A 23,813-nucleotide genomic window follows, 5' to 3' on the forward strand; every position below is an offset into this window, starting at 1 on the left:
CTGTCCTCCCAGAGGGACTCTGGGTACTTCCCAGTAAGTCAGTTTTATATGGCCATTTGTTCTTTCCTGACTTGTGATATATTGCTATTCCTTCTCAGAAGGGAAGGAGAGGAAACCAGGTGATGTCTATTCTAGCTCAGTACTTGGTGACAGGTGCTCCCTGCTGTCTGCCACTTGATCATCATCACTGGGCAGGAGAATTGCTCTGCTGGAATATGACTAGCTAAATCTCAAAATGTGTGTGGAGAGAAGTTTGCAGGGGAGCAGATTGGGATAGCAGAACCAGAGGGGTAGGTATAGCTCCACATGGACGGGAATGAAGCAATTACACAGCCAAAGCCTGTGCTGTGGCAGCCAAGCGGGGTGCTTGCTGGTGTAACATAGGAAGTAGCGTTGAGTCAATAACATCTTTGGAGCAAGGGAGTCTTTTTTAGGTCATAACCAAGCTTACAGTTTTTCTCTTCCTGCCAAAAAGCCGGAGAAACTTCTGAAAATCCTCTCACAACTACAGGCCAGGGCAGATCTGAGAGATATTTAGAAACATAATCTGTTCCCTGGGTGAACCAATGGCTTCAAAAAGCACTTTGGAAAATGTCTGTTCTTGCATTTTAATACTTCTCCTCTCTCTGTCCCAGATACTTGAAACCATCACTTAAGTGGCAGAAATACAGTTAATGAACACAATAAACAAATCGAAAGATTGCAAGTTCTACATACTTTTGGGGGGGGGGGGGAAACCCTATGAGAGTTGCAGAAATCTTGTAGCCAGGCCGTTCCTGTGTTGAGTAGTGACAGAAGGATTTTACAGAAGTTTATACAGTATCAGTGGCAGGAGCATGTGGTAGTTAGCAAATATTTTAAAGTTAGACTCTGAGATTAAATTCCAGCTCTGCCACTTACTAACCATACGACCTTGGCCAACTCTGTGCCTTACTTTGGTCATCAGTAGAATAAAATTGCTATAATGGTTCAATGAGTTGTAATGTGTAAAGCACTTGAAACAGTATTTGCCACCTTGTAAGTAAAGTTGTGTATTAGAAAATCTCCGGTATTGTATTAACAAGGTTACTGTCACAGAAGGTGTGGAGTGAATGAGCCCAGGCTGGTACTGGTTAGTTCATCAAATCCGATCTATTCATTTTTTGAACAGCTAAAGTAAGTTCCATGTGGCATCTGAACTTTAGACAGAGAATTTATTCAAAGGTGGATCCCCACAAGAGTAATAGAAGTAAATATAGCAGAGATACTTGAGTGCACCCCCATAGGAAGGAATGTCAGATGGTGTCTGTGGACACAGCTAAAGGGATCGAGGGCAGCTTCCAGGGACTTCACATCTCAGGGGGCAGCCAGGACCCAGGTGAAGTCTGGGACAGGGAAGGCCATGGCAGCTGACACAGAAATGGACCATGGAGTCTACATCCTACTTGCAGGAGAGAAAGAAGAAAAGAGACAGGTAACAAATACACAAGCAAGAATAATATGGGATGGTGATAAGCTCGATGCCAAGCACCAGAGATGGATATGATAGAGAAGAGACCCACTTACAGCTGAGTGGTGAGGAGGCCTCTCTGAGGACGTAACCATGAAGCTGAGATCTGCGTGAGAGGAACCAGCCTCCCGTACAGACCAGGGGACGGTGGCCCAAAGGAAGAACACCTAATGCAAAGCCTGAGGAAGGAGACCATTGTGGAAACTCAAGGAACAGAAGGAAAACCAGGGGTGCTGGAGTGAAATGGATGAGAGAATGCATAGTAAAATAAGATGTGAGAAAATTCTGGGGCTAAACATATAGGACTTTGCAAAGCAATAGAAATTTTTAATTCATTTAAATCATTTTTAAAATATTTTTCTTTTTTTTTTTAAGTGAGAAGAGGGGGATAGTGAGACTCCCACATGTTTCCCCACTAGTATCCACCCAGCAACCTCTGTCTGGGGCCAATACTTAAATCAACCGAGATATTTTTAGCACCTGAGACTGACACTAGGACCAATCAAGCTATTCTCAGCACCCAGGCCCAATGCTCAAACCAATCAATCTGCTGGCTGTAAGAAGGGAACAGAGAGAGAAGGAGAGAGGAAAGGGAAGAAAAACAGATGGTCATTTCTCTTATGTGCCTTGACTGGGGATTGAACCCAGAACGTCCATACACCAGGCCGATGCTCTAGCTACTGAGCCAGCCAGTTGATATATACCCCAGTGATTAGACATTATATAACTTACTAAGTGATCATCCAAAATCTCACACCCATGGAATTCATCTAAAGTGCAATAAAAGCCCTTGGAGATGATTTTTTAATAGACTTTATTTTTTAGAGCAGTTTTTGGTTCACAGAAAAATTGAGAGGAAAGTACAGAAATTTTTCATATACCCTCAGCTCCCACACATGCATGGTATCCCTCATATCCACATCCCCCTCCAAAGGGTACAATGACACATTGTTATTACCCCAGTCTATTGTTTGCGTTGGGGTTCACTCTTGGTGCTATACATCTATGATTTTAGATATCTGTATAATAGCATGTATTTACCACTGAGGTTTTTTAAGGGTGTGCTGTGGTATTGTTTAAGATCTTAAAAGATCACTCTGGAGCTATGTGGGAGGCACTTTCTGATATGGCGCTCAGTGATCCCCTCCCCCTGGTATTCATGCCCTGTGTAATCAATCTCCTCCCCTCGAGTGTGCTCTGGATTCAGTGGCTTGCTTTGAACTAATAGAACATGACAAAAGTGATGGGAATGTCAATTCCATGACTAGGTTACAAAAGTCTGTGGCTTGCTAGTTCTCTCTCTCTTGCCCTCTGTCTCACCCTGACAAAGCCAGCTGCCATGTGGTAAGATGCTCTATGGAGAGGCCCATGTGGCAAGATGCCAATGCAGTCCTCCAGTCAATAGTCCATAAGGAACTGGGGCCCTTAGTCTGACAGCCCCAGACGAACTAAATCTTGTCACAACCATATGACTGAGCTAAGAGACAGATGCTTCCCAGTTGAACTTGAGACCTACTGTCAAAGGACCCAGCTGAGCTGTGCCCAGCTTTCTAACCCACAGAAACTGTTAGATAATAAATCTAACAGTTGACCAAGTTGTTTTGAGGCACTAAGTTTTGAGGCAATTACTTCCACTGTAATAGACTACTGTGTTGAAAATGGATTTTAAGAGGACAAGAGTGGAAGCAGAAGACTGGCCAGGAGGACGTTGCAGTAGATGAGCAGAGAGGTGACGGTAACGTGTTGGACTATATGACAGCGGTAGATGAGGCGGAGAGGCAAGGGGCAGACAGGTTCCGGCACACTTTATAGAAAAAGGAAACAACTTGCTGTTACGTTGGGAGCAAAAGGAGGAAACAAGACTGAAGGATTTTCAGCTTGAAAACCTAGGTGTATACCCAGATGGAGCAAAAAGAAAAGTAAGTTTGAGGGTCAGGAGTTCATGTCAAGCTTTCTGTTTTGGTCCTCCTCAGATTGAGGTGATGCTAACTGAATGCACAAGTGGAGGGCTCAAGCAGACACTTAGACAATTGGATTTAAGAGTCTGGAGTTCTGGGAAAAGATCAGGGCTGGAAAGTGGATTTCAAAGTCATTAGCATTTATAGGTGACATTTCAAGTCATGCTACATGATGAAACCCCTTAGGGAATGCAACAGTTCCATTGCTGTATAACAAACCATCCCAAAACTTAGTGGCATAAGTTACACTTTCAGGGTTTGTGAACCAAGAACGTGGACAGAGCACCCAGAGAAGGCTTGTCTCTACTGCTCAATGCCTGGATCCTCAGCTGGGCTGCCCTCAAGAACACTACAAATGGCTTTTCTAGAAGCCTAGGTTTTCTTACAGTATGACCTCCTTTGTTCTGGCAGCCTGCTCAGGACTACTAAGACCATGTCCTCAGAGAACCACGTGAAAGCTTCATGACATTTCCTGATCCAGCCTCTGGTGTTAGGAATAGCTTTTCTCGTTGCATACAAATGAGCCATTAGTTCAGCTCAGATTTAGAGGAAGGAGACACAGACCCCCATTTCTGGATGGGAAGAGAGTCAAGGAATGTGAAGACAGGTTTGAAAACCACCACAAATATAAAGACAAAAGTATACTAAGGAGAGCCTTGGGGCATTCTAACATTTATAAGTTGAGCAGAAGAGGAGGAACTAGCAAAAGAGGCTGAGATGAAAGTCAGTGAGTTAGGAAGAAAACCTGTTGGTGACTATAAGTCATGGAAGCCAAAAGAAGCATCTGTTTCCATAAAGTAGGAGTTGCATTGTGCTAAATGTTTTCAAACAAGTGAAATAAGAGATAAGACCGGGTTTGATGACTGAGAAGGAGACAGAAGCAATCTCCACAAGGTGGTTGGGGCGAAAGCCATCTTAGATTGGGTTAAAAAGAGACCGAAAGGAAAGGAAAAGCCATCAACCACAAGCTGTCAGGTACACACACACTCATAGACATAGGTCACCTACAAGACCTTAGGAAACCATAATATCACAGAATCTTTGATTCAGGTCATCGGTTGCATATATTTGGCCGTCACTGGTGTTAAAGAGAGGTCATTTCTTTTCAACGGCCCATTTTGTCATTATTAGAGAAGTTGTTTCTGGCACCCATCTGTCGCGAATTGCCTGGAACAGCAGTCTCGCTATTGTTACATAACTCGTCTCACTCCAGGAGTCCTGTGCCACTTCAAGCTCTTTTCTCCACACAAAGCATGCTCAGTGCCTTAAGATGTCTGGACACTGCCTGGTCTTCATTGCTCTCCTCTGAATGAGCTCAGATTTGTTCCCGTCACTGCCACAGCCTGGTCTTCAAACCCAAACTCAACCTCCTGGCTGCTGCCTGAAGATGGCAAGCTCTGGGCCGATTATCCAATGGCTATTTTAGGGTTTTGTCACAATGCTGTCTCATACTGTTGAAATCAAGAGCCAACAGCTGTCATCCACAGTGGGTCTTAAAAATTATCGCTATTTATAAATATTCAACAATATTTGATGCAATAAACTTTACAGCAAATAATCTCTATAGCAAGGTTAGATACTGCCACACCCAGGCACACGAAAGAAGCAGCTAGAAAGAAGGAACCTTGGACCCCACCTCATGCTCCTTGTTGCTGTGGGTTTTTCTTCTGCACTGAGATGTGACACCAGGGCACATGGAAAACCTCCTGAGAACACTGGAGCCCCAGGTCCGTCTGGCCGACCAGGGGTCCCTGAAAGGATAAAATGGGGATTGTGTCCAAGAAAAACCAAAAGAATCCTGGACCACTACCATGATTACTAGGGCCTTAATTACTAGGGCTTTTCCTTCCCTCTTTCCTAGGTGTGTGAAATTCCTAAAATAAAGTCAAATCAAAGTTCTCTTTCCAAAATCCACTCACAAGGCCTTTGCTCCAGCTTTCTAAAACTGTCTTTTCCCCATTTTTCCTCTGAAACTGTTTGAAAGTTAATATTCAATTTAATATAAATATTTAAGTTAATATAAATCATTGAAGTTAATATTCATATCTCTAGACTATTTTTGTACTTTAACCAGAGGTTGGGAAAGCTAGCCTGGCACTGAGTAATAAAAATCCAGGAGAGTGAGATAACAGCTCTTTTGGCTAATTCTCACAGCTCTGTCGGTGTAGCACAGGCATGTGCACACCCACCCACATGTGCACACCTGCAGGCAAGACAACAAGAAGGCCGGGGTGTTAGGCAAACTAAGAAACACTGCCTTCTGTTGTCGACTGGTACCTGCCAGTGTGGAGAGTCTGGGCAGAGTGGGAGGCTCTTGTTCTGAGGAAGTCTGAGCAGAATTCTCATTACCCCCATCACGATGTGCCGTCCTGTTCTTCCTTCCTTTGAGAGTTTGGATAGGAAGACATAAAACGTAAAGTAGACCAACAAAATATTCCTTATGAGAGTGTTTGTTCCAATTACTCTGGCTCAGGGCCTAATGGACCAGCTAAGGGTTAGCCCTTCTTCAAGTCCATCAAACTGTCTCCTATGCATGAGGTTGGGTAGAAATTGTACCCTAAACAAACTGATTTCTTGTAAGTTTATTACCTGGGCACCCTCAATACAGTAATTGTTATGAGTTTTCCATGATGCCATCTCCTTTTCATTGTGTGGAGGATGCAGAGCAAACCATGTTCCTTGAGTTCAGACAATTAGAAAAACTACTTCTAGACTTGAAATTTGGTCAAGTTTCCTAAATGGTTTGAAGTCTCAGTTTCCATAGCTTTATAATAATAATAAAAAAGTGCCTCCTTGTGAAAATATATCCAGGAATTGAAGTACAATAACTTCACAGAGCTTGGTTCAGAACAGGTGTGCTTACATCTTAGTTTATTTGTATTTCTTTTCTTTTAATCCACCCTGTATGGAGGCAACATCCAATCCACCAAAAACTTTGCTTTGATCATGTCACTCCCACCATTGTAACTTGCAGTTAGTTCCCACTATACAAAGGCTAAGACCCAAAACTTTGCATTACCCTTCTCACCCTAGCTTACCTTTCAAGCCATATCTTTCCAACAACCAGAAAACAAATCCTCAACTCCCATTGTCTGCATGACTGGCATGGCCCCATTTCTCTCCTTTCCTGACCATCTCCGTGCTCTGGTTGCTTATGACCATCCCTCCTCTGATTGATGATACTCTCTTCATTCATCTCTGCCAATAACAAGGCTGAACAAGGCTGAAAATCCATTAAGAACCAGCTCAAATAATTCTTCCTCATGAAGACCCCAAGATGGGGTCACTCTTTTCTTCTTAAGTCAAACCTAAGTACTAACTGAGTTTCTTATAAGCTACTTGATAAATGCTCTCTCTTGTTGATTTTTAGTATACTTGAAACTCTGAGACTCCCTCAGAAAAATGAGACCAAGAAGGAAAATGGAAACTATTTTCTAACCAATTTTCACCTATTCCAAAGTTTTCTAAATCAATCTAATCTTCTATATCAGTCTCAAAATGACTACCTAGGCATGTCTTACAGTTGTACAGTAAACTGGACCTGTGTGGCCTAGATGTGTGTACACTTGGGCCCAGATGGAGTTCTCTGGATAACTAGTTACTGCTGCAGGAGTCTTCAGTTGGTTTAGTCCAAGTTTTAGCTACTTGATAAGCACTTCACAATTTAGCATATTGATCTAGGAGCCCTGTGAAGTGTACTACAACTTCAGTACACTGAGTATAACTTTACCAAAGCACTTGCCACAATATACTGGGAGGGTGATTTACTTGTCTGTCTCCAAGAGATTGCAAGCCCCTAAGTGTACATAGCATATATTATTTGACACTGTACCTTCTGCATCAAGAATGATACTTGACGTAAGTTTCAAAAAAAATGCTAATCAAATAAATGAGTGAATGAATGAGTTTCTGCATCTAGGATTTGAATGCAAGAAATACACTTACTGACAAATAGAAGTCAAAGAACTAAAACAAAACCCATGACATTACTCCATTTCTTTTGTCACCAAAAGACACAATGTTTTAGCATATCTTACCATATCATTAAATGCTTTCAGTCACCAGTAACAGAAATTTCATCTAAATGGCTAGAACAATGAGGTAAAATTTTTATCTCATACACTAAAATATGTTGTAAGAAAGATAGAGGGATGCTGTACCCCCAGGCACTCCCCATCTTTCTGATCTAACATCGTCAGCAAGTCATCTAGTCTTTAAGTCTGCTATCCTCATGGTCACAAGATGGCTTCACTGATGCAGACATGATAACTGTCAGCAAGAGAATAGGGTTTCTCTTTCTATAGGGCCCTCAACAGACACACATCTATCTCCTCATATCCCTTTGGCCAGAATTTTATCTCAGTCCAAATGTTAAGTGAGCCACTGGTAAGAGAAATGAGATCATTGTGGTTAGCTCAAAGAAGCCCGGGGCTTTGTAGGAAGGATGGATCACCAGAACAAAATCAGCAAAATGGGAAAGGGAGTTGGATAGATGGCCAACAGTAATAATAATTGTTTACAATGCCATTCATGGTCTGTTTCTTGCTCCTTGCCTAGAGCCTTCTCTCCCACCATTCTTCCTATCTCAAACTCTGCCTTCCAACCATACCTGCTGTTCCTTAAATATACCGTAAAGTTCCTACTTGACAGACCATTTCTTATCTTCACTCTTGTTCTACGGTCTTGCCTCTAACTGAAGTGTTCTTCCCTCCTGTCTGGCTGGCAAATACTTATCCTCCAAATTCTCCACTAGAGTATCACCTCCTCTGTGAAGCCTTTCCTGACCTCCTCATGTAGCTGACTACTCTGATAATGTTCCTCCTCCACACTTTGCCTTCCACTTCTGTTACAGCATTCATCTCATCAGAAGGAGCTTCTGCACTTATACCTTCATCTGTCCCTTTAGACTACGAGCCCCCGGGGAGTAGGACAGAGCCTCATTCAACTTTGTATCCCCACTCTCAGGTGCAGGGTCACATATTTATAGAAACTTCACATGGACTTGATAAATTGAGTAAAATTAAATGAAGTGAATTGAATCTGACTGTGCGTAATATATCCATAGGTTTCTCTAATGTAACTCTATCTGCTGGAGGGGAATCTTTGAAGAAGCAATCACTGGACAATCCAAGAGGGACCATGCTCTACCTGCCCTCCATTAATGATGTTGGGGGAGGAACTCAGCTGTGTCAGAGTCAGAGGCCATGGAGCTGGGGGTCCTTGCTTGGAGGTCTGCCCATGTCCCTGTTATGGTGAACAACCGTTCCTGTTGCAGCACTGAAAATCCTGCTTCCCAGGAACTTCTCTGTCCTGAGTAAGTCAGGACAGATATCATCAAACCCCCAACTGCCTTGCCACAGAGGATCTCCTCTCCACCATCATAACAGAATTCCTCTTAAGAAAAGGAGGATCAGTCTCCACCAAGTGTTTAATGAATGGTGAAATCAGAAAGGTTGTTTGTTATTAACCTCATTGGGGAAAGAGATTAAGCTTTGTCACCTGGGGTTAAAGGTTTAAAAACCATGGGTAGAAGCAAACAAATGATAAAGACCCTAAATGGTTGTCCAGGGATGAGAGTTACACAGCATTAGTTGTTTCTAAGGCAACAGATTCCCAGATTTATGCCAGAGACTCGGAATGATTTTCAACTAGAGCAGATGATTATATTCTCATTTATCTCCAGAGAAGTCCTTAAAACCTCTTCTTTCTCAGAAAATCCATTTGGCTAAAAAAAAAACAAAAAAAAAAACAAAAAAACCCACAGTGTTTAAGATGGAGGCTTACTCTGCACATTCCTGAGCCTCAGAGAAATGCTTGTGGAGATCGCTATGTCATCTTAACGTTTGGCTACAATTTCACACGGCTTCTGTTCAGGGGAGCTTCATCGTTGCCATCTGATCTGTTTCTTTGAAAGAAATATCCAGCTGGTTATATATATGTTGAAGTCTCCTTATAACAGTTCTTAATAGGCAGTAAGTCCACACCACTGAATGGCATTGTGCAATTAGATTCACTGCTACTAATGAAAAGAAACAAATGTTAATTTCTCAAGGAAAAACCAGCCTCCTTAGACAGCCGACCCTCCCAAGTCACTTCTGAAGGACAATGCCCAACACTGCCCCCTGCAGGACACTTTACAATTTAACCAGGGAGCTCAGCTCAGCCCTTTTTACATTGCCCTTCTTCCGGTGCATGCTTGAACAACCATCTCAACATTCGTCTTGGTTGTAGCCTATCCGGTGTCCAGACCTAGAACATATTCTGCAGCCCATTGTTGGTTACATCCAGTTCTGTGAAACGTGTTTGGGATTCTGAGACTGGAAGGCAATCATATTTGCCCTTTTGTTAGAACCCTCAAGGCTGTAAACATTCTATTTACTTTCATTTGAGCCACATGGCCTTGGTTCAGATCCTAGCTCTGTCACAGCTTGTATGACCTTGGCAAATTGCTTCCCTTAAGAATGCCTCTGTTTCTCCAGAAATAAAAGAGATGGTGATAGTACCAACTTCATAAAATTGTTCTGGGGACTAAGAAAACAATAATATTGAAGTGCTTTAAACAGGGTGTGATACATCATAAGCATGACATAAATATTAGCTATTATTATTATTATTTATATCCTCCATATCTAGCATGACCCTTGGCACATGGCAAACATTGAAAAATAGAGTTTACTGAAGTGAACTGAAACATCCTCTCACCAACAAGGAACAGGTAAGGATAACTCGCCAAATGTTTATCATTTCACACTGCCATTCTTGAATGCATTTTGTTTCATTGTTGATTATTTGGAGATGTGTCCCCTTTTCTTTGGTCCGCTACCTAGCCTCAATCTTTAGAGGGGATTAGAGACAAGAGGAAAATGAGACCTCTGATCTCTGCACAAGTGCTAGCCCCAGAACTTTGCTGACTGTTAGTCCTGGAGAAGGGCAGAAAAGAGGAACACACACCTGGCTGGGGAGCTCGAGAAAGGCTTCGTGAAAGAGTTGTCATCCTTGACTGATTCTTAAGCAGGTCTCTGCAGATGCAGAAGGAACAGAATTCTAAAAGACAACGCCGAATACAATTCCGAGAAATGATCAGGTATGTTCAAGAAATATTGACTAGCCTGTTTGGGCGTGGAGAAACCCAGAGCTCTGCTATTCTGTCACCATATTCCTACCAATTTCGGCCCCCAAAGATAGCAGAATGGCTGAGATTAACCCAGAGGTCATGTCAAGAAAGAATTCGTGTTTTTTTTTTTTCTTTTCCAGTTCCTAGCAAGATCAGATGGCTTCAAAGCCCAAAGAATCAACTAAGCAGCTTTTAAAAACCAAAGAGAGTTAATCTGTCTGAAATTGGAATTAAAAGAAAATACCTTTCAAATGGCATCACTACACCTCTGTTCTGCAGAGCACAGTGTAGGTGTGTGAATAACTACTCCCCCTGTGTTGACTGGAATCACTGAGAGTTTACAGATGGAAAAAGCAGTGCATCACCAACACAAAACAGCCAGCCACAGTGGCTGGGAGAGAGTACACCCTCTACCCCCACCCCATGTGAAATCCAACTCAGAGCCTGCGGTCCCTCAGTCAGAATGGGGTTTTTAAAAGAACAGAAATATGATCAATGAGGTCATTGTCAAGGCAGCTGTTCAACTAGACTGTCATTTAAGTGTCTCTGCATAAGGAGTGCCCCTGAGCAGTGGTTCTCACCCTTCCATATCTTCTGGCTGAAGCTGCTCTCCCTTGTCCCATCCATCATTCAGTCATCTGGGTCCCGCCATGATGGATGACATTAACATGTTCGCAGACACTGTTTTATTGTTTCACATGCCCTCTGAGTTAGCCAGAAAAAAGTCTTTAGGCCTGAAGAAACAGCTCATGCAAAATCTGCCCTAATTCCAGAGGAAAAATGATCCAGTTCTTCAAAAACTAAATGGCATAAAAATAGGGGATAAGGAAGGAAGAACTGTTACAAATAAAGAGCTTTATGAGAACTAAAAATCAAATGCAATGTGTGGGCCTTGGTTAGATTCTGATTTGAACAAATTAATAACTTTTTTAGACAATCAGGAAAATTTAAACATCAACTAGATATTAGATAATATTAAGGCATTGCTACTAATTTAAGTTAGGTATGGATGGTACCGTAATTTTGTTGCTTCTAAAAAAAAAGTCTTTATTTTTAGAGATATCAACTAAAGTATTTAGCGAATTTCTCCTCTGATATTTGCTTTAAAATACTGTAGTTATAAGGGAGGCATGTAAGGTAAGTGGTAGGGCAAAACAATGGAACCAAATCAGCAAAATGTTGAAAACTGCTAAAGTTATGTGGTACTTTATGGGTTCGTTAAGCTATTTTCTTTAATCTTGCATATTTTTTTTAAATCCCATAATAAAAAATAAATAAAAAGAATTTTACAGATCTTCCCAGGCCCATTCACATTGGCCAGCTACACAGAGCATTCCTTTCAGTGGGCACCTGGACAAGGAAATCACTCTGCTTACTGGATAAAGTCAACAGAGAAAGAAAAGCAGGATGTACGAGTGACTGCCCATTCCTCACCCACTGCCCCACTGCCCCAGCGCTGAAGCCGAGGAAGTGGAGCCCAGCAGACTCAGCATTCCTCAAATGCGAATATGCTGGGTAATCGATATGCTACTGCTTATGACAGCTCTTACTCCAGGACTCAACAGTTTCTAAGCAAACAATTCCATCTTGCTTGTCCCAAGTGAAATCATAAGAGTCCAGTCTGACACAGGGAAAATGTATCCCAGAACAGCCCTAGCCCTCGATGGGGGTCCTGCCCGTTCAAAGAGAACTTCGTCCCATGCTGCCCTCTCCCCAAAGGTTGCTCTGCAGAGACAAGGACCTCCTCCCTCTTAGTCCTTAAATCCCTCTCTCAGACAAGTGAGACCGTGATTGTCATTGGCTCACTTCTTTTACATACTTAAAGAAACAGTTGAATATAGAGAATCAAAATAAATTTATTGCCAGGTTTTGGGGAGATTTTTTTTACCTGTTCAAAACATTTTCAATCTTTACACATTCTAAAATAAAGTATAACCATCATTCACACTACACTGCTTTTCCTTAGTGCAGATGATCATACTCTGATGGAAAACCTTACTCCTTACTTCATTTGTCAAGGAAATAATTTAAGAAATTTATATTTTTGAATGACATACAATTTTAGCAATATTATGAAAAGCAATTCAACAATTTGTACAATTTAGCTTTAGCATACTTATAACTAATTATAATAATAAATACTAATAATGGATCAAGGTAGCAGAACAGATTGAAGTTAGTGAACAGAGATCAGAAGACTTTGGGCCATGAGCACTCAGTTTGGTTGGTAGGAAAGATTTTATCAAGGACATTGGGAAATGGCCAGAGAAATGGGAAGAGGTACAAGAACAGAAGTGGTTTCACATGCAAGTTAAAGGGCTAAAAGTCAAACAATAAAGACATTACTCCTACAGCAGAAGCAGAAAACTATGATAAACCCTGTATAGCCAAGGTTAGTCAGAGGCTATCCAGAAGTTATGTGTCCATTTCTGGCAGGTAGAATCATCTAGAAAATTATATCACACTTACTATGAGACATAAGAAATGTGAGGGACTGAATTTCCTGGTTGTGAAAACCAATGTCCTGTTTCAAAGCTGAATAAAGCCACTGGTGTCACAAGTAACTGTGAGAAGCACTGCCTGCCAGCCTCCAGGGGCTGAGGCTTGGGGAGCAAGACACCAAAAACTCAAGAAAGATTTTGAAATGATTGTGATTGTAAATGAAACTAGTGTGGGAAGTGAGAGGGAAGGGAGGCCTAAAAGGGTGGGCAGCTGAGCCCAGCAAAAGACAGAGCAAGGCATTAACATGGCATAGGTACAAAAAGGGAGAAAAAGAGAAAAATTATAATATCTTGTATTTATTGAATAATTACTATATGGAAAAACTTTACACATATTATCGCTATCCTCATATCATCCTGCAAACCAAAATACCATTACCTTCATTCTGCAGAGAAGGAAATTGAGGCTTATGTCACTTAAATGATAAGTGACAGATCAAAAATTCTATTAATATAGGTACTGATTCCAAAGTGTAGACCAGGGGTAGTCAACCTTTTTATACCTACCACCCACTTTTGTATCTCTGTTAGTAGTAAAATTTTCTAACCACCCACTGGTTCCACAGTAATGGTGATTTATAAAGTAGGGAAGTAACTTTACTTTATAAATTTATAAAGCAAAGTTACAGCAAGTTAAAGCATATAATATCATAATAATTACTTACCAAGTACTTTATGTCAGATTTTTGCTAAGTTTGGCAGAATAAATCTTTATAAAACAACTTACTATAGTTAAATCTATCTTTTTATTTATACTTTGGTTGCTCCACTACCATCCACCATGAAAGCTGGAACGCCCACTAGTGGGCGGTAAGGACCAGGTTGACTACCACTGGTGTAGACGTTTAACTCTTACTCATGGAAATGAATTAAAGAGTAGACCTAAGAAGGTTATAAAAAACTATATGTACCATATGAGAAAAAAAATTTTGTAAAATATACTCCCATTGTATTGAAAAAAAGAAGAATAAATAACTCCACTAATTGGTAAATATTTCTCATTAGTAGGATTATTATATAGACTTTTTTTTGCTTCTTTGTATTTTTTTAAGTTTTCTGTCATGACTATGTATTGCTTTTAAAATACCCCCCCAAAAAATTTTTTAAGTGTGGAAGAAGTTTAGAATCCCAAACTCTTTGCCAATATTTCCAAAAATTATCTATATTCTACGAAAATGTAAAGTCCTTAGCTGACTTGCCAATGGAGTATTTAATCAAAGACAGTTAGGGTCAGAGCACTGGAGACAACATCTAAGACTTAGGACCAAAGACCAACATCTCCATAAGCAGAAAAACAGTCTCAGATCTGCTAGGCTATTACCTTCCTCCTGTGATTTCTCATCCTGTGAATTATTTCAGTGCTTATATATTTATTTTTTAAACATGCAACATAGGAGTGATTTGCCAAGTCTCTATCAGCTGAAGTATTAACAGCTTCCAGCAGAGAAAATATCTTTTCACTTTGTTTAGCCTAATCATTATTTTCTCCCTCCTACAGGAGTTTTGATATCATACAAAGGATCACAATACAAAAAACCATGTGGGTGATTTTTTATAATGTTGTTTGTAGGCTTACAGTATATAATTTGGGTGTAAATCTATTTAAAGATGTCACTAGTTTGGATTTTCTTTCTAGAAAGAAACGTTTTGCCCCCTTCATTCTTTGAAAGCCTAAATATAAATGTGCCCAAACTAAGAAGCAGAAAAGAATAAAAAAGCTTCTTTTGGAACTTTCATATTATTTATTTAAGTCTCTCTTTTAAAATTGAAATTATAGGGACGTGGAACTTTGTACTCAAAACTTTAAGTTGTCTAAAATGTAAAACTCTCTCTCCACCAGTGTAGGAATATGCTCCCTCTCTGACAGAAAGTCTTCTAAATAAATATGTGAAAATTTAAAACAACCAACTCTTCTCCTAACTCAGGATCCCTATAAGAAATTGATTCACCTGTGTTTCTTCTTTTTTTCTTTTTTTAAAATTGTTGTTTATTGATTGCTTCTCATGCACACCTTTACCAGGGCACTCAAGCCAAGACAGCGACTCCTTGCTCAAACCAGCAACCTTGCGGTCATGTTGATGACCCCACGCTCAAGCTGGCGACCCTGTGCTCAAGCTGAAAAGCCCGTGCTTTATAGCAGGTGACCTTGAGGTTTTGAACCGGGGCCCTAAGCATCCCAAGCCAACATTCATTCCACTGCACCACCATTGGTCAGGGTCAACTGTGTTTCTCATGTCAGTTTCACATACCATTTGCAAGTCTGCACTAACCAACATACTGGTTTACAACTCCTTGTTAATGAAATGAGTCAAGAATACATTCTCTATATGAGCCAATTTTCTTTGCTCCAAGGCACAAAAGGAGCCCAGCAGCCCAGACACTATCTTACAAAGGTCCGCCTTTTTTGCCTTTATGAAATTAAAGGAAAAATGACTAAGCACATGGGGACCGACAATTAGTAGGTAGTAAATCAAGCCCTCTTCTATGTCCTGAGACACTTTTCTTAGTCTTCTTTAGGTGCCCAATCTTTACTCTCCTCTGCTTCATTTGACTTTTTTAAATTAAAAATACTTCTCAGAAAGCAATGAAAAGGAGCATTATTTCAGTATAAATAACTAATATCCCAAAGGGTTTTCCCTTCCCCTGTCCTTTCCCCTTCCCACGCTCCATGGGATACTACTTACTACGTTAAGACTTAGAAAAGCCAGAATTCAAAAAGAATTGCTATCTTTTTCTTTATTACAGTTGACAGCAACATTATAATAGTTTTAAGTGTACAACCTCATGATTAGACGTTTATATAACTTACTAAGTGATCACCCCAATAAATCTAGTAACCATCTGACACCACATATAATAATTACAATGTTACTGACAATATGCCTTATGCTGTTTTCTTTTAACATCTTCATAATTATTATGTGACTATCAATTTGTACCTCTAAATTTCTTTACCTTTTCCACCAACTCCTCTGAAACCCCTACAATCTGGCAACCATCAAAATGTTCTCTGTTATCTATGACACTGTTTCTGTTTTTGTTTATTTGTTTGTTTTTTAGATTCTATATATAATGAAATCATACAGCAGTTGTCTTTCTCTGTCTGACATATCACAGAGCACAATGCCCTCTAGATCCATCCATGTTGTTGCAGATGGCAAGATTTTCTTCCTTTTTATGGTTGAGTTATATTTCATTGTATAGATGGGCCACTTCTTCTTTATCCATTCATCTATTTTTTAATTTATTGTGTTGACATTGTTTCAAGTGTCCCAACTCAATATAACACTCTCTCCTCATCACATTGTGCCCCCCATGCCCCATGCAAAGTGTCTTTCCACCCCCGTTTTACCCCCTTTGCTACCCTCCCCCTACCTCCTACCTTCATCCCCCCTTTCCCTCTGGGAATTGCTACCCTGTTGTCTGTATCTATGTGTTATGTATATATTTTTTTTGGCTAATCCCTTCACCTTCTTCATTCCCATTGCCTCTTCTAACTTCCCTCTGACAGCTGTTATCCCTTTGTTATCCAGAATGGCAAATATATTCATAATTTTGACATACTTATGGGAGATTCAAAGTACTGTGTTTACTGACATTGCCATCTTAACCAGAATGGCATCTGCCATTACAGATAACTCAAGGAATGTACCCTTAACTGTGGGATTTCAGCCTGAAAGGAGAGTCAGGTGAACACAGAGAGATTTTACACTCCTGGCCATAGCAAAATGTGACTGTCTCAGGACAATGTCAGCATCATCCTATAGGAAGGCAGAAAAGTATTTATGTGTCCATGGTACAAGTTCAGATTTTTTCCTTGTACAATGATAATAACAATAATATGTACTTCATATGGTTGCCATGAGAATTAAATGAAAAAATGAATGGGAAGCCCCCAGCACATAGAAAACAATCAATACGTGTGAGCTTGTTAGCTCTTTTCTTTGCCTTCTCTTTATTTATTCACCCATTCGATTAATATTAAATGAAGCAGCTTCTTCCCAGGTTGGAATCCCTTTCCACTGGTGATATGAGTTAGAGCCTCGGGATGTGCCTAGTCTCCTCCAGGCTAGTAGGATACGATTTAGTACCTGTTAGCATAATGCACTAATTGGTCCCTTAGTGACCTGAAAGAGTTAATGCACTATTGTAAGCTTTAATTTTCCACTTCCCGACAAAATGAGTTTTTGGTACTTTTTTTGGACATAAGTCTCTTAGAATTATAGTACACAAATTTCCTCCCTCTCCCTCCCTTTCTCACTTCCTCCTTCCCTCCCTCCCTCAGTTTTTCCTCCTGGTCATCTCTCTCTCTCTCTCTCTCTCTCTCTCTCTCTCTCTCTCTCTCTCATTTTTTCTCTCTGTCTTTATCACACACACACTACAATTCCCCAAGAGCAGTAAGATAGGTTAGATGTTAAGATTAAGACAATCTATTTAATGTTTACTGAGTACTTTTTTAAAATCACAAAGCAACAGACTATAAAAAACTTGAGAAGTTCATAAATCCAAATGCAACACAAATTTTTCATAATCTGACAACCGCCCCCAAATTCTCAAAAAGTACCACAAATATTTTGTTCTATTTTCTTACAAACTTTTAAATTCTTATTTAATATACATTACATAATTCATATGTCAAATATACTTTCTGTATTGTTTGCTGCTTTCATAATTAAAATTGGATTATGAACATTTTTCTAAGTCATTGAAATTCATTAAAGTATTTTAAAAACAGCTAAATATTTCATTATATAGACATTTTATGATTTCTTTAGCCAAGACTATGAGTTTATTATGAAATATTTAAATAATTTCCTTTTTGTTTCTACTAAAAATAATATCGAGACATACTACTTTATACCTACATTTCTAAGTTTATTTCTGCTATTTCCTTAGACTAGATTTTTAGAAGTAAATTATGAGATAAAAAAATACATACATTTTGGAGGCTTGATAAAGACTGGCAAATTGCTTTGCATACACTAGCAGTACTTGACAATTCTGGCCAGTCCTGAGTATTACACTAAATAATTTGTGTTGAACTGATAGGTAAAATATTAAATTTATTTTTGTTTTAATTTGCATTACTATGATTACTAATGCAGTTGACTATTCTTATTTATTAGCCATTTGTTCTATTGGTTCTATGAATTGTAGGTTTATGTTTTTGCCTATTTTATTGAGAACGTAGAGTTTTTATTATCAATTATATTAACTTGTTATATATTAATAAGTTCTGTTTTATTTTTTGTCTAAAATAGTCGAACCAAAGAAAAGGGCTATCAACATCAAGAAAGCTAAGGTATTTTTCTTATTAATAAATAAATCCTATCAAAGTATCAATAATGCATTATTTCCTTATATGCATTTAAAGTTTATGATGTTTTTGGTACAGAATTTGTAAGTTTAAATATTAAAATCAATCTTTTCCTTTGCTATTTAGTTCACTACTTATATACTTACATAGTCCTTCTGAATCTGGGATAAGGTAAATATTTACCTAAAATTTCTTCTAGCTTCTTAAAATGATTTTATTGTTTATGTTTTACTTTCTAATTTATCTATAATTTACTTTGTTGTATAGCAATGGTAAAAATGGATCTCTCTCACACATTTCTAATTCCATTTATTAAAAACTTCATCTCTTTTAATATTAATTTCTTATAAATTATCATCTATTTATGTATTATATATTGTTTTTTATTCACTTGCCTGTATATTAATTCATCTTGTATTTTATAGTCCAATAGGCATCGTCATTTACCTATTCACCCTTAAAAAGCCTTATTTTTAAAAAATATAACTTCTAAATTATTTATTTCTTCAGATAAACTCTGAAATTCTTTAGTCAAGTTCTCAAAAATTCCATTACTTACAAATTAATAAACTAGCTGCCCTTCTAATATCCCTTTCCCCTTTCTTTCTGCTGGTAGACCCCCTATTTTGTTCAAGAGAAGAATGGGCATAGCTTCTAATGATAAATTTATTTCCCAGACTCTGACACTGAACAACTGAATCAGTTTTGATGAATGAAGCATTATTGGTTCAAAATTATGTCCACAAGTTATTTGGTACTCTTCTCTTCAAAAAGTATAACAGTTAGGCCTGACCTGTGGTGGCACAGTAGATCAAGCGTCCACCTGGAACACTGAGGTTACCTGTTCAAAACGCTGGGCTTACCCAGTCAAGGCACGTGTGAGAGTTGACACTTCCTTTCCTGCTCCTCCCCCTTCTCTCTCTCTCTCTTTCTCTCTCTCTCTCTCTCTCTCTCTCTCTCTCTCTCTCTCTCTTCTCTTCTCTAAAATGAATAAATAAATAAAAATTTAAAAAAATATATGCCTGACCTGTGGTGGCGCAGTGGATAGAGCGTCAACCTGGAAATGCTGAGGTTGCCGGTTCGAAACCCTGGGCTTGCCTGGTCAAAGCACATATGGGAGTTGATGCTTCCTGCTCCTCTCCCCTTCTCTCTCTCTCTCTCTCTCCCCCCCCTCTTTATAATGAATTAAAAAATGATATAATTCTTCTAAAACAAAACAAATCCAAAAGATATGAATCAATTGGTTCAAAAAATGAAAACTGGTGCATTTTATTTTTGGGTAGAGAACAAAACATATATTATTAGCAGTTTCTGTTTTCTTACCCACCACGGACTAAATTGGACCTCTACAGAAGAACAGTAACAGAAGAGATGGGGGTGTTCCCCTCCTCGTGTGACTTCTTACTTCTGCTGCAACGGGTGGTTGAGAAAGGGATAGTGATAGTGTAGCAGGCTGGTGGATAGCCAAATCGAAGTCTTCTGTCTACCCTCATTTGAACACAATTAGTTTGGGTTGCTCTGCTTCCCAGTATTAGTACCCATACAGTTGTCCACTAAAAGTGGGAGTCCATAGGAGGCCAAGTGTTGCTATGGAGAGCTATCAAAATTCATCTTTACACCCAATATTGACTCCAGGCAGAAGAGCTAAACCTCTGTTCTGTTCTGCTCTGCCCCTCATATTAGCTTGTGGTCATATTTTCTCTAAGACAGTATGAAGAATGCATGTTAAAGTTGACTTCTCCGGCCCCTAAAGAATTTTTGGAAGGTTTATCTGGAAATAAGATGTCCTTGATCGTGGGGTTCTGTCTTAGAGATTTATCCTGAAAACCAGATGCTTCCCCAGAGTCTGAGAATTTCATCTCGCACTTGATCTTTTTTTTATTCTTATAAAAATGTACTCATAATTGGTCAAGGAAAAGAAAGATATTATGGGAAGCAACCAAATACTTTTACAATTTTAAAATAATCCAAATACAGTGGAATTCAAATAGACCATGTGATGGAAATGTGTTTATAACAGTTTTCACAATTTATGTATGGCAAAGCACTTTATCCTCGGGAGGGGAAGTGACACGCACCTTTATATCTTCAGGTGCCCTGAATTTGGAGATTTCATATATTGTAGCTCTTTGTAGAACCTCTCTGGGATTTTGACAGATGCTTTAAGCTATTGGAAAACTTTAAAGGAATTTACCGAGAAACTGCATTGCACCATATCATTTTAATCTGTGTACATAGTTTTCTAGTTATGGCTAGTTTTAAACCATCCAAAAGCTGGGCATGGAGCATTTTAAATTGTATTTGTTTCTTGAGTGGACTATTCATTAATGAGCTAGTCTGCTTGCTTCTAAAATTAAATCTTATTTTTATATCTACTTTTTCTAATAATGTATATATTTTTTGCTTTTATTTGTTGGGCAAAATGTTATGTGTCCGTTTGTTCATTGTATTCTGTCTGGACTTTGCATTTTGTTTTAAAAATATGTTTTAAATATCCAAGGTTCAAGGCACCCTCAACTTGCTTCCTTTGTAAGGGAAATAGACACGCAAGCTTAGAGCTGTTTTTCCTGCTAGAATCTGTTAGGCACTAAAAGCTCATAGTCTACCCTACTCCCACCTCTCCTCACCACTGCATGCCCACGAAGAATAAGCCTGCTCTTATTCCTCTCATAAAAGTTCAAAAAAGGCTTTAAGATGAACACATCCATGATTAGACTGTCTCTTGCCAAGAATTTTTCTGATACGTTTTTTCTTGAAAGTACCTAATCCAGATACGCCAATGAGCAACTGCAGATTTCCAGAGCAGGACCCATTCTCAGCTCGCAGTGCGAGGTTAGCCTCTGCATGGAGGGTGCCACCTTCACACATCTCCAGCGAGCTCTTAGGTAAGAGAGTCCAAGCCATCTCTGCCATCTCCTTGGGCCCTCTTTCTTAGTTCTGTTTTCTGATTACTCTTCTGAGCAACCTCCTGGAAGTAATCCCAACTTTCTTTACATCCAAGGATGAGGATATCTTGCTCAGTGAGCAAGTTAACAACCAAACTCGATCCTAAGTCACACGCATCTGTATGAGAATGCCAGGCACGCAGTAATATCTGAGTGGCAGTGCAGGATAGAGGGAGCCAGCTACTGTAAATAATTGTATAACATAGTTACAGTAGCATAACCCCCTTCATTTATTTACTTATCTTCCAGGTGGATTTCAGAAAAGGTTAGAGACGGCTGCATAATCCCATTTCCAAAGAACAAAGTAATTACTACTTTCAGGTCATAATGATTTGAGGAGGAGGTAATTAGACCATCAAAATTCTTCTGTCCTTGCAATGACCTAATCTAAGGTAAGAACTTAAATTATTCAGTCTTTGAAGAGAAGCTTTTTGTTTGGAGATTTCAAGTATGCTTGTCAGGTACTTCCCCATCACTGGTAACATCTTCGGAATATACTTGTCCTCCCTGTCATCAGTAAATCCATTTGTTCCCAGCTGTAATTTATCTCCTGATAAATCATGCTATCAAGTTGAAGTGTGAAAGCAATACCCCTAGGACATAAAATACCACTAAATCTGCTGTTTGGTTAATTTATTACTATTATTAAGGAACTGACAGGATTACTCTAAAAATCAAGTACCCAGAGGCTCCAGATTCTTATCAGGTCTTTGATGCTGAAACAGTGTTCAATCACACCCGGCTGACCTAGCGACTTCCCCCAGCCTCCTGCTGCCACAGGTGCCTTTGGAGAATTCTTGTCAGAAGGGAGGTGGGGTTGAAGCTGGGCACAGGCTCGTTCCAAACTTCAGACAGATAGATCGGGGTGACCATCACGAGATAAAGCCTTGGGGCATCTGTCTCAAGGATGTTGTTTACTTTCTTCAAAGGACTGTCTCTATTCAGTCCGTGATAGCATGGTATTATGTATGTTGGGGCAAAGCTCAAAAGACTGACACAGTGCAGCCACAAGAGTTTCAGTGGCTTGAAGTCCTGACTCTGGCATTTACTAGCTGTGTGACCTTGAACATGCAATTAAGTGTTCCTCAGCCTTCATTTCTATAGCTGCAAAATGGCACTAATAATAGGGCCATTGAGAAATTAATTTAGACATGTGAAATCCTCACCTCCTATTAGCTAATCAAGAATCTTTGTTGCTTCCTTTTAAAACTATCTTTTCAAAGGCAGAATTTAGAAAGATGTATCAATGGTCTTAATTTTTCAATCACTATCCATTATCCATTTCTAAGTAACACTCAGATTTGTTTTAATTTGGTATTCAATCCAGCACTGGGCATTAAGATAGATGGTAGATAAAAACACCTTTGTAAGACTTTCTTCACACCTTAAAACCTAATGAAATATGGATAAAAATCCATTATAACAAATGCCATGACCAAACCCAACTTTGCAAAAAAAAAAAAAAAGCAAAGAAAAGAGAAAGCATGAGAAGGAGAATCTAAGCCAATCAAAAGGATAGTGTTTCAAACAATATTTAACACTTTGACATTCTAACGTGAACGTTGTAAAGGAAAAGGCCGAATATAAATTACTCTAGTGCTGGTAGTTTTTTTAGTCTTTATGTCATATATTTCTGCTACAATCTTTATTTTTTTATTTCCTTCTACTTACCCTGGGCTTTGTTGTTCTTTTTAGAAAGTTTTTTACTGAATTTATTTGGGTGACATTGTTTAATGAAATTATACAATTTTCAGGTATACAATTCTGTAAATACATCATCTGTATATTGTATTGTGTGTTCACCATTCCAAGTCAAGTCTCCTTTCAAAAAGTTTTATCTTTCAATTATACTTGACATACAATATTATATTTAGTTGCAGGTTTATAGTATAATGATTAGACATTTCTATACTTTATTAAGTGATCACCTTGATAGGTCCAGTAACCATCTGGCACCATGAGTAGTTATTACAATATTATTGACTATATTTCTTATGCTGTACTTTACATCCTTTTGACTATTTTTTAACTTAGAAATTATATTTAATGGAGTGATGTTGGTCCATAGGAATGCATAGGTTTCAAATAGACATCTCCACAGCATGTGATCTATTTATTGCATTGTGTGCCTATCACCCAAAGTGAAAACGCTTTCCATCACTGTATATTTGGCTCCCTTTACTCCCCACGCTCTCCCCCTGATAACCACGTCACTTTTGTCTATGTCCATGCATCTTAGTTTTATATCCCACCTATGTATGAAATCATATAGCTCTTAGTTTTTTCTGATTTACTTATTTCACTTAGCATATTCTCAAGATCCATCCATGTTGTCACAAATGGCAATATTTCATTATTTCTTATGACTTACGTAGTATTCCATTGTGTATATGTACCGCATCTTCTTTATTTAATCCACTATCAAGGGACACTTTGGCTGTTTTCATGTCTTAGCCACTGTGAAGAATACCACGATGAACATGGGGAGG

This window comes from Saccopteryx leptura, chromosome 4, assembly GCF_036850995.1.
Source record: "Saccopteryx leptura isolate mSacLep1 chromosome 4, mSacLep1_pri_phased_curated, whole genome shotgun sequence".
Classification (NCBI taxonomy): domain Eukaryota; kingdom Metazoa; phylum Chordata; class Mammalia; order Chiroptera; family Emballonuridae; genus Saccopteryx; species Saccopteryx leptura.